The following is a 16,489-nucleotide window of genomic DNA, read 5'->3' on the forward strand; positions in this document are numbered from 1 at the left end:
CCAAAAATAAATACCTCCTTTAAATCCCCAACCCCCTTTTATAATATATGTATCTTCACATTGACTTGCTCCCACAAAATAATTATCATACACAGTTTTATCTCTTTGAATACATCATTTCCCTAATAATGGTGTATCTATAGTTATAGCTACATTCACATTATGCCCTTCTATAGTATCATCCTCAAATGTCCACATTGTAGATTTAGATTGTTTTGCTTTTTCCCTTCTCTTGTATTGATTCCTTCTTTGCTCTACCATATCCAAAAAGGCATTCTCCTCATTTCTCATTTTACAAGTCAAATTATGTTTGAACGCATAATCATGGGTCAGTTCTTGTGTTTCCAAAAAATATTCTCCAAAAACATTTGCAGGTTTGATTTGATTCAATTCAGCTACAATTTTCAATTTCGCAAAAACATCATCAGAATTAGAATAATAATACTCTAATTTACCTGTTCTATAAAACAAACTAGCTAATACGCTACATGTAACCCCATATGTTAATGGAATTTGATGGTACGTCACACCCTCTGATACAGATGCTGGTAATTTCACACAAACTTAACAGTCACTCGCATCCATCGTTCTCACATATTCAGACAATAATTTTGAAATGAAAACATGTTCCTCAAAAAATCGCTTATCGAGTTATCTTGATGTATTTCAGGTCTATAACATGCATAATTTCACCCTTTGACTCATAGGCCCTTTCTTTCATACTCTCATTTGCCTTTGCTTTTTCAAAATTCAGCCTAAAAGGAATTATAATAGCTAAAAACCATACAAACATTAATAATCCTGTACATATTAGCCACATTCTATACCATTTTCTAAAAATTTTACATTTCGATCTTGTTACGTCATTAGTAGGCATTTTTTTACTTTTGTTTTTTTACACAGCATTTTTCACAATCTTTTCTGGCCTTATATTGTCTCTTTCAAATCTCTTCGCACTTTAAAGTGTCCTTACCACCAATAATTTAAACAACCTTGTTCCTTCACCTTTTCCTTGCTCAGGTTTCCCAGTTTAGGTATTTATTTTTCTCTCTTTTGAGTTTTAGTTCACTCACTTTCTTTTTCTTCACTCTGGCAACTCAAATTTTCTTGACTGCTATTTACTTCATTTATTGGAGGCAAAACCATATATGACCATTCAGGTGACTTGTATTTTTGATTTGGTCTTCTTACTCTTTTTGGCCTTTGCACAATTTCTATCTTTTTACCCAGCAACTCCTTTTGACTGGTTATTTCATTGACTTGATCCTCTTGGACTTTTGCTTTATTAACCAGTTTGAATCTCAGACCATCATCTTCTTTAGGCCAATTATCTCCTTTGCGTGGTTTCTTGGTTTCAGGTCCGACAGTGTTACGTTCCATTCTCCAAGCTCTTTTCCTTGAGCTTCTCCTCAATTGAGTTTCATCCTTACTGTGATCAGACTCAGTTTCAGATTTCTCCTTAGTTTCATTTATGATGAACTTTATAATGTCTGTTTCCTTCACTGAATTTGTTTTCTCTTTGGTCAGTTCTTTCACTCTGTTAGGAACTTCTCCTGGTAGCTGGTACTTGGAAGCTCATCCTTATTGTGAGTTATTTCCTTTTCACCAGTTTCGAGATTCCTGTTCCTGCTTTCAGAGCTTTCAGACTGTCCTTCAGTAGTTATCTTACTACCAGGTTTATCTTTACTTTGTTCAGTGTTCACACTGGTATTAGTCCTTACCAAATCTCGACTTTCAGGTCGATCTTCAGAATTTGGTACTTCAATGACTTCACTTTCTCCTTCAGATGCAGAGCTTGCATCTGATAAGTCCCGATGTCGACGAACAGGTCGAGCTTCAGTATCTGGATTTTTATCTGGTTCACCTTCAAAATCTGATTGAGTTGTGCTTTGTGCTTCGTCCTGTGGATTTTCAGGTTCAGGCACACGGATGGTGTGGCTTGCGTGCACCCATCTCTTTACAGCAGCACATTTAACTGCAGTCGTGCTAACCAGAATTACTTATCTGGGCTTCTGCCAACGAGGAACTAAGCAGTTTCTTCTCCTTGGTACCTTTATCCAAACCCAATCTCCAGGGACTAGATCATGAGCTGGATGTTTTTCTTTCTAGTTTGCCTCAGTTCCCACCTGATGGAACACAGAAGTTACCACGTCAGACAGGTTTTTGCAGTAATCCAGTATGATATCATCATTAATAGTCAATAGTTTATCAACTGGCTCAAATGCTTGTCTCATCACTCTTCCCATCAGAATCTCATGTGGACCTAATCCTGTCTTTTTATCAGGTATGCTCCTTAGGGTCATCAGAACAAGTGGCAAAGCATCAGGCCATTTCAGTCTAGTGGCCAAACACATTTTTGCAATTCTGTTTGTTTATGGTTCCATTCACTCAACTACCCCAGAAGCCTCTGGTCTGTAAGCACAATGTAATTTCTGACAAATGTCCAGTGCTTAACAAATCATTTGCATTAACTCGTTGTGAAAATGTGGTCCACGATCTGTCTCAATTGTTACTGGGAAACCAAAACGCGAAATGATTTCACTCAACAACAGTTTTGCAACAGTCACTCCATCATTCCTTCTGGTAGGGAAGGCTCCACCCACCGAGAAAACAGGCAAATGATAACAAGTACATATCGAAGTCGATTACAGGGTGGCAACTCGATAAAATCTAATTGCATTCGTATAAATGGACCTCTCTCACGTCCTATGGTTCCCAAACTCACAACTGTTTTCCTTCTTGGATTCAAATGCTGACAAACAAGACATCGCTGACAAAGACTCTCAGCAATCATCCTGAACTTAGGATTATACCATGTCTGTCTGAACATCCTAATCATGGCATCCCTCCCAATATGAGCTTGACCATGGTACATTCGGGCCATATTAGAAATCGAGGGGCATATTATCAAGTAAGGGCGTTATATTATCGCCGCTTTTATCGGCAGGAAACTGCCGATAAAGCGGCGATAATGGGCTTGATAATATGCTCTATGAATTCCAATCGAAGCCCATGTTAGATATGAAGACATTTAACATGGGCTTCGATTGGAATTCATAGAGCATATTATCAAGCCCATTATCGGCAGTTTCCTGCCGATAAAAGCGGCGATAATGTAACGCCCTTACTTGATAATATGCCCCCATGTTATCAGGCATTACTGGTCTTTCATCTTTGTAAACCCAAATTAAATCCTCTTCTCTTTGTCTACATCCTGATTTTACCCAAATGTCCTTCTCTTCCTCACTTACTTCTTCCTGCATTTGTCTTACTTCCTGCCAAGTCTCAACTACTGCAGTTAGAATTAAAGGACTTGAAACATGTTCAGCTTTTCTGTCCCGATTTATAGATGCAAGATTTTTGGCACAGTACTTAGCAATAGAGTCAACAAAGCGGTTGCCTCTGGCGACATAATCATCTCCTTTCTTGTGAGTTGCACATTTTACAACAGCAATTTTCTCTGGTAACTGGATTGCCTCAATCAACATTATCACAAACTGAGCATTTCTGATGGGGGATCCTGCAGAAGTTAAATAAACTCTTTGGGACCACAGTTGACCATAATCATGGACAACTCCAAAACCATATTGACTGTCAGTCACTATGGTGACTCTTATTTCTTTTCCCAGTTCACATGCTCGAATCAAAGCAATCAATTCCGCTATTTGGGCAGAACGAATCCCTTTCAGACAAGATGCTTCCAGAACGTCTGCCACTGTGCATACAGCTTATGCAGCACTTAGAGCACCGTCATCCGTTCTCAAACATGAACAATCTACAAACATTACATAATCAGATTCAGGAAATGGCTCATCTTTAATGTCAGGTCTTGGTTTGGTACAATATTCAAGAACATCCAAACACTTATGATCAACTTCATCTCTCACCTCAACATCCATGATATCAAGTAACAATGTAGATGGATTTACATTCACACATCGTGCAATTGTCACATTATCTGCACCTAGAATTACTTTTTCATATTTTGTCATCCTGTTATTGGTAAGGAACTGTGTTTTTGTCCTAGTGAGGAGAATTTCCACTGAATGAGGTACATATACCCTCAAAGGATATCCCATCACTATACCTTCACTTTGTTCCAAACTCACACTTGTAGCAGCTACTGCTTTCAAGCATCCTGCCAATGCTTCAGCAACTGGATCCAGAACAGCTGAGAAATATGCAATTGGCTTTCTCAGTTTTCCATGTCTTTGAATTAGAACTGATAATGCACATCCTTCTCGTTCACTGCAATGCAGTTCAAACTCTTTCTCATAATCGGGCATTCCCAATGCTGGTGCTTCACACAGACTGTTTTTTAGTCATTCAAAAGCCTCCATTTCTGTTTTATTTAACACTATGGGATCTTTTATATCTGCTCTTGTCAACCTCTGCAATGGTTTTGCTATCAGTGAAAATCCACTGGTCCATTGTCAACAGTAACCTACCATTCCTAGGAACATTCTCACTTGTCTCTGAGTCTTAGGAGGTTGCATTCCCTGTATCATTCTGATTCTTTCTATGGTAAGTTGTCTAATTCCGTGGGCAATCTTGTGACCTAAATATTGTACCTCTTTCTGACAGAACTGAAACTTTTATGGTGACACCTTATGTCCCCCGTCTGCCAAATGGTTCAGTAGTGCAATGGTATCTGAAACATATGTATCCTTGGTTCTTGATGCCACTAACAGGTCATCAATGTATTGAACCAATACTGAGTTTCCAGGCATGTACAAACTCTCCAATGATTTCTTTAGCAGCTGATTAAAGATGGAGGGACTCTCAGTATACCCCTGAGGAATTCGGCACCATGCCAAAATAGGGTCTCCAAACCGGAAAGCAGATATTGGCTGGCAATATGAGTGTAATGGAACTGTAAAGAACGCATTACATAGATCAATGACCGTATACCTTTCTGCATCATGTGCAATTTGGTACAGGATTACTGCTAGGTTTGGTACAACCGGACAGCATGGGACAACAATTTTATTAATTCTTTGTAAATCCTGTACTATCCTAAATGTTCCATTAGGCTTTTTCAATCCCATTATAGGTGAATTACATGGACTGCTTATTATTTCTCTCAAAATTCCTTGTTCAATCATTTTGTTTATCACTGGAGTTATTCCTTCAATTATTTCTGCGATCATTTTAAAATTGAGGAATGTTTGGGTAACTCACTCCTTCCTTTACAGACACTTTCACAGGATCCACACCTTTCATTAATCCAATATCCTCTCCTGTGAAATCCCACACTTGTTCTTTAACTGACTCTTTTAATTCACTTGGTATCTTTTCTCGGTCAAATACAAACACTATTTCTATCTATCTATCTATCTATCTATCTATCTATCTATCTATCTATCTATCTATCTATCTATCTATCTATCTATCTATCTATCTATCTATCTATCTATCTATCTATCTATCTATCTATCTATCTATCTATCTATCTATCTGTGACATTGTCATTTTATATAATCTATCTTCATCTGGTGTTTGAAGTTCAATGCCATCTGGTGAACAGTAAATGGCACAGTTCATTTTACACAGTATGTCCCTACCAAGAAGGTTAACAGGACTACTGTCACACACTACAAATTGATGCATATCTTTGATATTTCCAATTTCCACTTCGACTGGTTCTGTCAGGGATTTTTCAATCTGTCTATTTGCTACACCTACTACTTGGATACTGTCTCCAAAGAGAGGAAGATTTTGAACTTCTACTTATCTAACAGTAGAACGGGTAGCACCTGTGTCCACTAGGAAAGTCACATCTACATCATTCACCTTTCCATTCACAAAAGGACCAGATTGATCTACCTCTAGAGTTGCGCCAAGTACGCACTCTTCTCCCTCTCTTAGGCACCGTCAGAAGCTATCATCAGACTCACTCCCATCTTCCTTCAGCCAATACTGTGAACTCGCATTCAATCTAGGTGATGTTGTTACCTGTTCTCCTCCGAAGAATCCTGTCTCTTCTGCACTGTATTTCTGTAGATTTACACTGTGTGGAAGTGGTGATTGTGGCACCTGACTCTGTAGGGTAATTACCTGCTGCTTTGGCGATGGCTGTTGAATTACCTCATTCTGCACCTGCGGATTCAATTATGTATTTTCGAGATTAACTCTTGGTGGCAACTTACACTCTTTCTTCCAATGCCCTAACCTGCCGCAGTTGTGACATGGAAACTTTTTCTTTGCCTCTTCCAGATTACCCATTCCTTTCCCTTTATTCAAATTTCACTTCATTCTTACCTGACCTCCTTCTGGACTTTTATTTCCAATTGAGCTACTTGACGTTCGGCCACTTTTACCTGTGCCCACATGGCTTTCTCTTTAAGTTTTCTTTGCTTAACCTCAATCTCATCGTGACAATATTTCGCCTGCCTTAACACCTCATCAACAGAACATGATTGCTATCCCATCAAGTTGTGCTCCTATCTCCTATCTCTGGTCTTAGTCCAAAGACAAAACGATACACAAAATAACTCATGTCCTTTTTACTTAACTCATCATATCCACTATATTGCTTAAATACTAGCAATAATCTTTCATAGAATGAATGTACTGATTCTTTAGGTTCTTGCAATGTCCTGTCAATCTTTACCCAATCTGTTTCTTTTGGAGGGATTTTATTCTTCAAAAATACTATTACTTGTTCATACTTCCGCATTACCTCAGGTCCAGGAGCACCTGTTCTAGGGTCCCGTGGATATTCAGTTTTTGGCCAATCCACAGTTATCTTGCACTCAGACCATAGGTCTGCTGGTCCTACTATGTCAAACAATCCATCTAAACCTTCCCACAATACTTTAGAGACTTTTACAATTGATTCATCTGGTGGTACCATTCCACTGGTTTCTCGCACAACTTGGGGAAATCATTTGTGAATGACAATATATCCTGTCTAGTCCAAGGAACATGCACATACCCTCCTACCGGTATGTATCTCATAGGAAATTCATTTACTACAGGCTCCTTTTCTCTGACTGGAAACGCTAATGATGTTTTATCATTGCTCTCTTCCCTTTCCTTTGTCCGTTTATTCTTCCACCGTTATACATCTCACCATTTTCTCAGCAACACAATTAATTATTTTATATGGGATAATCTTCCAACAGTATTCATATTGTCAATATCCTTTTCAGTAAAATCTACTCTGTAAGGCTTTTGTAATAATTTATTCTTTGCAAAATCCACATTGAGTTCACTTGCCAACCCTTCTAGTCGATCATGCGGGGTTTTTGCTCTCCATATAATGCTTTTACACATGAACATTGATCCATCATCTTGGTATGCTTTTAACCTATCTGTTCCAATTGTTCCAATTATCAATTCTTCCATGTCAATTTTAAATCTGACCACATCTAACACTTTAGGTTCTTGATCTTTTACTTTTAATGTTTTAAGCCAATCACTTAATTTCTGCTCTGTTGGTCCTACAGGAGTTTGTGACAAATTGATTTTCTCTATACTTCTTTCGGGTGTTGCAGAATCTGATTCCGCACCCGTTGGAAACTTATATTGGAGACTTTGATTAAAGGTCAAATCAGGTGGAGTCATTTGACTGGTACGCCTAACCTCGAACAAATCTGGATAAACCTTTTCTCTTACTTTTTGTAAACTTTGGTTTAAAGGGATAGTTAACTATGGTTCTTTCATTTTCTGGTTTTCGAACACTGGAATCATAGGACCTATTGTTACTGGGACAGTCACAGCTTCTTTATTTTTGGTGAGTTCCTGTATCTTTTCAGTCAATTCATTAGTAGACCGTACATATTCAAACGTACTCCAGTTTTCTTCAAATCTCCTCGCTGCTCTAGCCACACTACTTCTAATTTCATGATTTTGTCTGGGAGTACTAGTAAGTCTGATTTCCATTAATGGGGCATTAGAATCATATCTCACTTCATCTCTCTCGGTACTGTCTTTAATTTCAGAAAATCGTCTTGGGGTACCAGTAAATCTAGTCTCCATTGGCGGAGCATTTGGAGTCACTGTTACAGAACTTGGTTGCTATGGAGGGGGTCTTCAATTTAATATCTCTTCCAGTACCTCATCCTCTGTCTCACAATCCCCATAACTCTTTATTTAGGGCTCCATATTATTTCTCTTTTCCGTACACCTCCGTCACACTATTTCATCAACTGTCCTCACCTGATGCATTCCATCACACATAGCAGCGTTTCCCCATCTCCGCATTCTACTCTCATGGGTCATTCCCCATAAACCTCGCAATCTGCCTCTAGATCCTCTTAACTCCTCAAACCTTTCTCTCTCCAATTCATGCCTCTCATCTTCCCACTCAGCTAATGCCTCAAATTGAGTTGGTCTAAGTCTTGGTTCAAGCTTAGTCATGGTTTCTCTCAAATTTCGGAACACAGCAATACTAAAAGAACCTACATCTGGAAATGCTAATACACTATCAATCTTAGTATATCTAGCCCAATTTTCTAACCATATACATATATGGTAGCCATATTTTGTCATCATGTATGATGCAGGCGTTTTAGGCGGAGGAAGCAATTGTCCCTCTCTCGTCACGATTTCCTTATCCTTTTTGAACACATTCTTTAATTTCTTAAACCATATAGGTTTTTCTTTTTCTTATCCATAATAAAACTCAATTTTTCTGACGGTTTCCTGACTTTCAAACAATTGCGCACTCTTCCACAAACTGCTTTGCTACACCAACCTATCACAGGGCAGTTCACTCTAATGCACCAATCAGAACGAGATACGTTCCAAGCACTCTCAACCAATGCTTGCAATCAGCGTTTACTCCGTTCTAGTCAGGCAGACCAATCCCAGCGCGACCCTTCTTACATCAGTCCTGCTCCAGTTTCTGCAGCTTCGACTAACCCCTCCTTTACAAAAATTAGCGGCACACTGTATTTACACCTTTATACAACTAAAATCGGTTAGTAACCACAAAAAACATCTCCATTCGTCTGTTTCGCTAAAACCAAAGTGATGATTTCCTCAAACTCACAAGTATTCTGGATCTCCAGTAGACAGCGCTTACCTCTTCTCTACCACAGAATTTTAGTTTCGCCGATAAAGTAGCACATCCCTCTACCTTACCCTTCTCTCAAGATCCGGTATCAACTCTGTTACTCTCTTAGGGCTAAGTTTTATGCAGAGTACATCGGACTCCTGTGCTTAGAGCCAAGGTTTTACAGGTGACCTTTGCTTTACATCCACCACTTTTACACGTAAATGTCCCTAACTTGTAACATACGACGATGTCACCACTTTGAAACAGACTATGTGATGTGTGACTTACATGCCACACATTCCTCTTCCTAGGCAGAGTAACCAACTTCCTACTTCCCAGAAGCCTCAAAATTCCCGACTACACATAACATAACAGACTCAACATATAGTGTTAGTCATAATTTCTGTACATCAAAATTCTTTATACATTGCCCTACTAATTCTATACATTACTTTGTCCAAGTTAACCTATAGCAACCATCCTCTGCTACCAAGAAAAACCTGATCCAGCGCTGCTCCAAACCAAACCTCCAAACCATCACTATATTTCCGAGGAGCTATCACACTTTACTTGTCGATGGGGCCCATTACACCGCGAGTCATTCAAACACACAAATCACCCTGCTCCCAAGATCATTGAAAACTAGAGGAGGAGATGCTGGATTTTAGATGAGTACATTATTTATCCTTTTCAGTCTAATATTTTATACACTATATACATCTGCACTTTATCAAATTTACCATAGTTTTACCTTTAAGAGACATTAAAACACCCGACCATTTGGTCAATGGATCAGCTAGTAAAAGTTAACTAATGGACAACAAGACCAGCTTAATACTCCATTTATTTAATTTTTATTTAGAGACTTAATCTCCTAGCATAACCTTATTTTATTTAGTCTTAATTCAATAATCATTAGACATTTAATTAACCTGAAGAAAAGAAAGTTAAAATTCAAACAGTTTACATTTATTAGCAGAATAGTTCAGAAAATAAGTAAAAACTATCTTACAGTAAATGGACATCAGTGTTAGCACAGGAAAGTTCCCAAAAAACACCTCTCTACTCTTTCTTGATGTTCACCTCCCATCCGGACTCCGCACCCATCAAAAGTTAAAGTCAAGAAAAATGTCAAAGTCTTTGCACCATGGAATTTTTTTTCAGTTCGACAGCAATAAAATAAATTCAAAAGCAAGCTCTCTCTTCACTTTCAAACGTCTTCTTTTATACCCTTTTTCCCTAACTATCTCAAATTTCGCACAATTTCATTGGTCCATTTAAGGGGTGGATGAACATCACCTCATCTCCTCATTGTCCATATTTCTGCCAAGTCAACATTATAATCGAAATAAGGTCCAGATTGTTCTTCAGTACATTTTTTCACTTGTGTCCTTTAATAACCCTGGGCAAAGCACTACGCTACGCTGGCGTAGTTTGCGAAGTTTGCACTACTTCGTACTACACGAACTGCACGTAGCACAGTGCAAACACGCGTAGCGTAGTGCAGCGGTCATTTTTTGCTTGCTCGCAGTCCTTAACGTGAAGTTGGCGACTGCGAGCAAGCAAAATGACATCCCGGCAAGACTTTTTTCTCGTTCGCGATCAGCAACATCAAGTTGCCGATCGCGAGCGTGGAAAATAAACCTACCAGTGAGATTCTCAACGCGGGGAGGTCAGGTTTCTCATTGAGAGTGGTCGCGTATGCTCGCGACCGCTCGCGATGAGAAACTACCAGTCCGCGTAGAGAAAGCTGCCGCTCGAGTAAAAATCTACTCGATCAGCCAGAAAATTACAGCTCGCACTGTGCAAGATGCCGTTTTCAATGATTGTACAGTTCCGGATGCTTGTCGGCAATGTGCAATCATTGAAAACGGCATTGTGCACAGTGCGAACAGGGTACTACGCAGTTCGCGTAGTGCTACGTGTAGCTCGTATAGTGCGAAGTGCACTTTGCGTAGCTTCGCGTAGCGTTACTTCGCGAACTACGCCCAGCCCTATGACCTTTAACTTGTCACTTGGAGCAATATTCTCAGGCTCACAACACGGTCATACCAATCTTGGCACCCTTTTGCACTCCAGGCCATGCTGACCTTGACCCACGCTGCACAGGCACAGACTGCTTGCACATCTCTCGAGCATGGTCGTGCATGCGTAGATCACCACAGTTTCGGAGTCTCGCAAACCTTCCATTTTGGATTAGGCCGCGTGGGTCATAAAGGGAACTATTATAGAAACAAACACAATTAAATGCTAGATTTAGAAGTATAGCCCTTCTGTTTACCTCCCCCCATTCTAAGGTAACCCTGTTAGTTATTACCTAGCATTTAAGCGACAATTGAGCATTGTTTTCTTACCATTCCCCATAATTTTTGCCATAATAATACATATAGGAAGCTTGCATGCACGGGTTTTTGTTAGATTATGATATTTGAATACTATGTTAGTATGACGATTTCACTTAATTAGTGTATTATGATTCGCAACACAAGCAAATTAGTATCCCACATGTATTTGTGTATGTGCTTTCTATTCTATGTTGGTTAATTTCAAACCCACACGATTAATACACATTACAGTTATGGGAAAGAGATTTTACGAGGGGTATACAAAAATCTTTGTTTTCACCCTCGCTCCATCAAGCTCCCTGACCAAGCCAGCTTCAGTAGTCCAACCATATCAGGAGCGTTATGTACCAAGGAGAGATATATCTCAGAGATGCCACTGCTGTTGCCCATCAATTGGGGGACCTAAAGCTGGCTGTATTTGGGAAGGTCCGTAAGGTTGGAGCAATGAGTAGCCAGTGGTGAAAGTGCAGATATTTGTGAACTTGTGTGTGGCTGAGCTGGGAGAGGGCCTGCAACTCAGCATAGGACCTCATGTGAGCACTTCTGAACAAATCACCTAGAGATATAATGCCAATCTTATCCCACTGACTAAACCCCTCAAATGGGCTGTATGATGTGGCCAGCATCAGTTCCGCAGAAAAGATTTTTGCTTAAGTTTACGATCCAAGTCCAGGAAGCAGAACGCTGCACGCCAGCAGAACAGTACCACTTTTGTGGCTTCAAGCATTGTGGTGGGAATAGATCCTGTCCAGAACCAATGGGACCAGTTGCACTCTATATGTGGGGCCACTCCAGCCCCCGTCATCCAAGCATTATTGTCGTGGGGGTCTGCCCACCAAATGAAGGAGCGGATTAGAGTATTATGCTGGGTGAACCAGGAGGTGGCAATGAGGAATGGGAAATTCTGTAGGGCATGAAGGTACTTGGGGAGCAGCAACATTTTGAACAGGGCCACTCTACTCAGTGTATTTAGTAGGAGCCTGGACCATGACTCCAGCACCTGTTTTGTGTTGATGAGCAGAGCAGCATGATTAAGGATCTGAGCTAGGTATGGTATGAGTGATATATGGACCCGATCGTACTCAACTACTCACTATCACTACATCGCACTTAAGTGAAACCAAAAAAGACTTTCTCTAGTTCACACAGAGGCCAGAGTTCTACTTAAACGTGCCCAGAATATGGATGACTCGAGGGGCTGAAAGCTGTGACTGGGTCAGGAAGAGGAGCATTTCCACGTATATGGCTTTCTTATACTCTGTTTCCTACCCCCATCGCTATCACTACACGGGAGCATAATTGTAGTCAGGGGTTCAATGGCTAGAGCGAACAGAAGGGGAAATGGGGGTACCCCTGTCGAGTACCTCTGAGAATAGTAAAGGGTGCAGGGAGCGCTCTATTGACAAGGACCTGGGCGATGAGTTCCTTATCGAGGAGGTTGAGGGATAAAATCGATTTTCTGCATATATATTAATCTTTTTGTGTTAGCGCGATGTATCTATATTCACATGCATATTATAAAATACGTTAATTGATTATCTTAATACAGGAACTTCCTTTTGTTTCTTGCATTATATTTCGTACGCAAGCTGAGAACCAAACAGACTCCATTTTGTCCATACATGTATTAGACTCGAACGGTGGTCACGTGTCACCCCCAGTAGCCGAGTAGGCCCTGTTGGTTGAGTGCCATATATGGTCTTTCCTTTAAACTACTGTTCCTACCAGTAAATTTCCATGTAAGGTGACCTCATGTAACGCAATGAAAGTATATATGCCATGTATTGGGTGTGAATCGGCAGTTTACTCCATGCACTGGCTGGGTGACGTCAGAGAGGCTCCTCTATGGAGTATTGCTTCGTTTAATAAACAATTGACTTTTCTTCACTGCCAACTGATTATTTGGTAAGATGATTCAGGGGGGGTAGGTATAGCTCCATTGATTAATTTTGTAATATGTCAGTTGGCGACTCTGGTGGGACTCCGCGTTTGGGGTTGTCCTCCCATAACTCGGGGTGAGAAAGGACAAATGAAGGGTTACTCTGGTCGAGGGGGTGGACTGACTAACGATTCTGGCTGAACTCCGCTCTCACGATCAGAGAGCCCATCTGCTAGAGACCCCTCACCGGAGTCCTACGGGGGTAACCCAGGAGCTGACCGTGTTGGCCCTCAGGAGTGGGCAGTGGAGAACACGCAATCATACCTGTGTGCTACAGGTGAGTGTATTCATTTGGTGTGTTTGGATTACGCTGTTGAGCGGCGTTTGGAAATAGTTAACTGTATTTGACTGGTGGTCGGTGTGCCACGGAGAACTTTGGAGGTCTGATGGGGTGGCATTGAGGCTGCACGGGTAGATGCTCCATGGACTTGTTTGGTGAATAATAGAGGTTTCGATCGGACGCCTTGGTGTGGCACGTGTGGTGCGCACCCGGCCGAACTGTTCTCGGAAAGGCCCGTGGTTGCAACTGGGTAGCCTTTTGGACACATCTGAAGCAGCGCTAAGGTAGCGGGCTCAGTTAGAATAGTCCTGAAGGTGAACCAGGGAGACTATGGGATGGTCTGTAGGCCGGTCTGTGGTTAATACCTGTCTGATGGCCTCTTGGTAGTCTCCGGACTGCCTGGTTCTAGTATCTGTTGGTCTGGTGATTGGAAATATATGAGTTCTCCACGAACGGGAGTCGACGGGCTCCGTTTTTTGCTTGTTTGGTTCTACAAAAGGACAAGTCAATGTAAAATATTGTGTGTTTTGTTTGTTTTTCTATGTGACAGCTCCTGTTTGAAGAGAGACTGAACATGAGTGAACATGGCCATATTTGAGAGCTTGTGAGAGGCTGTATTGTTGAGAATTAAAAATGTTGTGCTTTAGCAAAATGTGTTTTGGATGTTGTTGCCGCCGTAAGAGCGGACGGTTGGATGAAGCCAGCCTGCCCCACCAGAGGGCAGCCCAAATTTTTATATGTATGTGAAACATGGCCTTACGCCTATTTTGTTTAATAATTTATGACACAAGTACACGAAGGATAATGTGGAATTACAATGGCCTTTAACAGGATAATTTGATGAGAAAAAGATACAGTATTTACAGGATCGATTGTTGCCAAGCCGGCAGGCAATGTTCGATTCTTTAAAGCTGTGGCAGAAAGAGGCGAAACGCCGTCGTATAAGGGAAGAGAAATTACTTAAAGTAAAAAATGGTCAGACTATAACGCAGAAGGCTGTAGCATATGATAGGGAACAAACTGAGAAAAATGTTGAATGTATAGATAGGCAGTTTAGGTTACAGGTGGATAAAAGTTACACGGCTCGGACTGAGCCAGAGGATTAAATTGACTTATTGAATGTGCGTCCCCCGCCTCCTTATGCTCCACAACAAGTATACCCTGTGATACCACTTGTAACTGCCCCGCCTTGTCTGCCCCCCAAGCCACGGCCCTGGCCATTGCTGCGGCCCCTATGCCTGTGGGGCCAACTTTCACCCCCGCTTCCCCAGTACCAGCCACGGCTACATTATGGACTAGTGGCCCGTCTCCTCCCATTATGTCCTCTATAATGTTAGCTTCACCGGCCTCGGCCTGGCCTTCCCTGTCAGCCACATCGACACCCGCTATGATTGATATGACCCCCTCCCATGCCTCCGGGACTTTGGGCGCCCGACGGCTGTATACCCGCAATATGGTTGGCTCGAACGAAAGGCAGATGGTGATAGACTAAGCATCCCAATGGTTGCGAAATGCCATCTACACATTGACAGATATATGGGGGACCATGCAGGATTATGAACCAGTTATGCAGCAATATGCTTTAGAGACTATGGCCAACCTTTTAATTTCGATATGGGAGCAATGTTTCACGGATGGAAGAGCCCCGCAGGTCATATATGACACTGTGGATCGAGCACACAAATTTGAATTGGGATTAGAAGATGTATATGGGAATCTGAGGACTATAATGAAGTATCGAGAAAGGTTGTCTACTAAATGCCCGAGTTGGGATACTCAACATCCCATGCGGGAAGTGCACCTGATCTATCACCCCGAAATCCCTGAAGTCATAGACAACGGTAATCAAGTTATTCAAGTTTGCGTTGAAGCCTGATTCCAAGAGCAATGGGTTTATACCCCTTGGAAAAGAAGTGAGGTTCTCTCCCTGAAGTCCCAGTTGCCTGACCCTCGGAAAAATGCCACTGCTTATTATAAAGAACTCACTGAGGCCGCTTCGTCAGCTGTGATGACCTTAGCTGATATTGAATTATTTTTCGGGTTACTGGTACCTGTCGACGTATGGCGACAGGTGCATGATCATCCTCATATTAACGAGTTGGGAGGAACTTGGGAACAAATTAAAGGCTGGGACAAGGACCAAAAACCCAGAGATAAACCAAGACCGGAAATTTTAGCTTTGCCGGGTCGGACTATCACATATATGCATTCTTTAATTCCACCCCGGAAGGTGGATTGGGATAAACTAACTGCCTGTAAGCAAAAGAAGGATGAGAGTGTATCAGATTTCTTTACCAGATTTGAAGGGGTGTTTATTGATTTTAGTGGGCAAGATTTGTCAGTGGAAGGTGGGGTAAGATTATTCGTAAATCGGTTTGTGACAAATTTGTTGCCCGAAATATCTGCCCGGCTCCAGGCAGCTGAAAGTACTTGGACCACCTCTACTCCTTCTGGTATTCTGAGTATGGCCCAATATTATGAACATAGAGAAAATGAGAGTAAAGATAAGTCTGACAAAAAGACGAAAGACCTTAAGACTGGAGTGTTATTACAGCAAGTAGCCAAGGGATGGGGAAGAGATGCAGTAGGAAGAGGATTTGTTCCAAGAGGGGCGGGAGTAGGACGGGGAGGAGGCCCAGCTGTTACATTGGGAGCAAACCAATGTGCTTACTGTAAACAGGAAGGGCATTGGTGAGCTCAGTGTCCTTTTCTCCTAGCACAAAATGGAGCAGTGAGAGGTAGAGGGAGAGGACGAGGAGGAGTCGATCGAGATGACCTGAGAAGAGAAGAGGCGACACGAGGTGAGGCAGGGGGAAATTGTTTTGATAAAACCAAAGGGAGGCAGTACTTTAATGAAGATTGTGGAATAGGAGGTCCAGATGGGTATTATTACGCGTAGGACAGCCACGTACAGAGCAGGG

This window comes from Lissotriton helveticus, chromosome 3_2 (assembly GCF_964261635.1).
Source record: "Lissotriton helveticus chromosome 3_2, aLisHel1.1, whole genome shotgun sequence".
Classification (NCBI taxonomy): domain Eukaryota; kingdom Metazoa; phylum Chordata; class Amphibia; order Caudata; family Salamandridae; genus Lissotriton; species Lissotriton helveticus.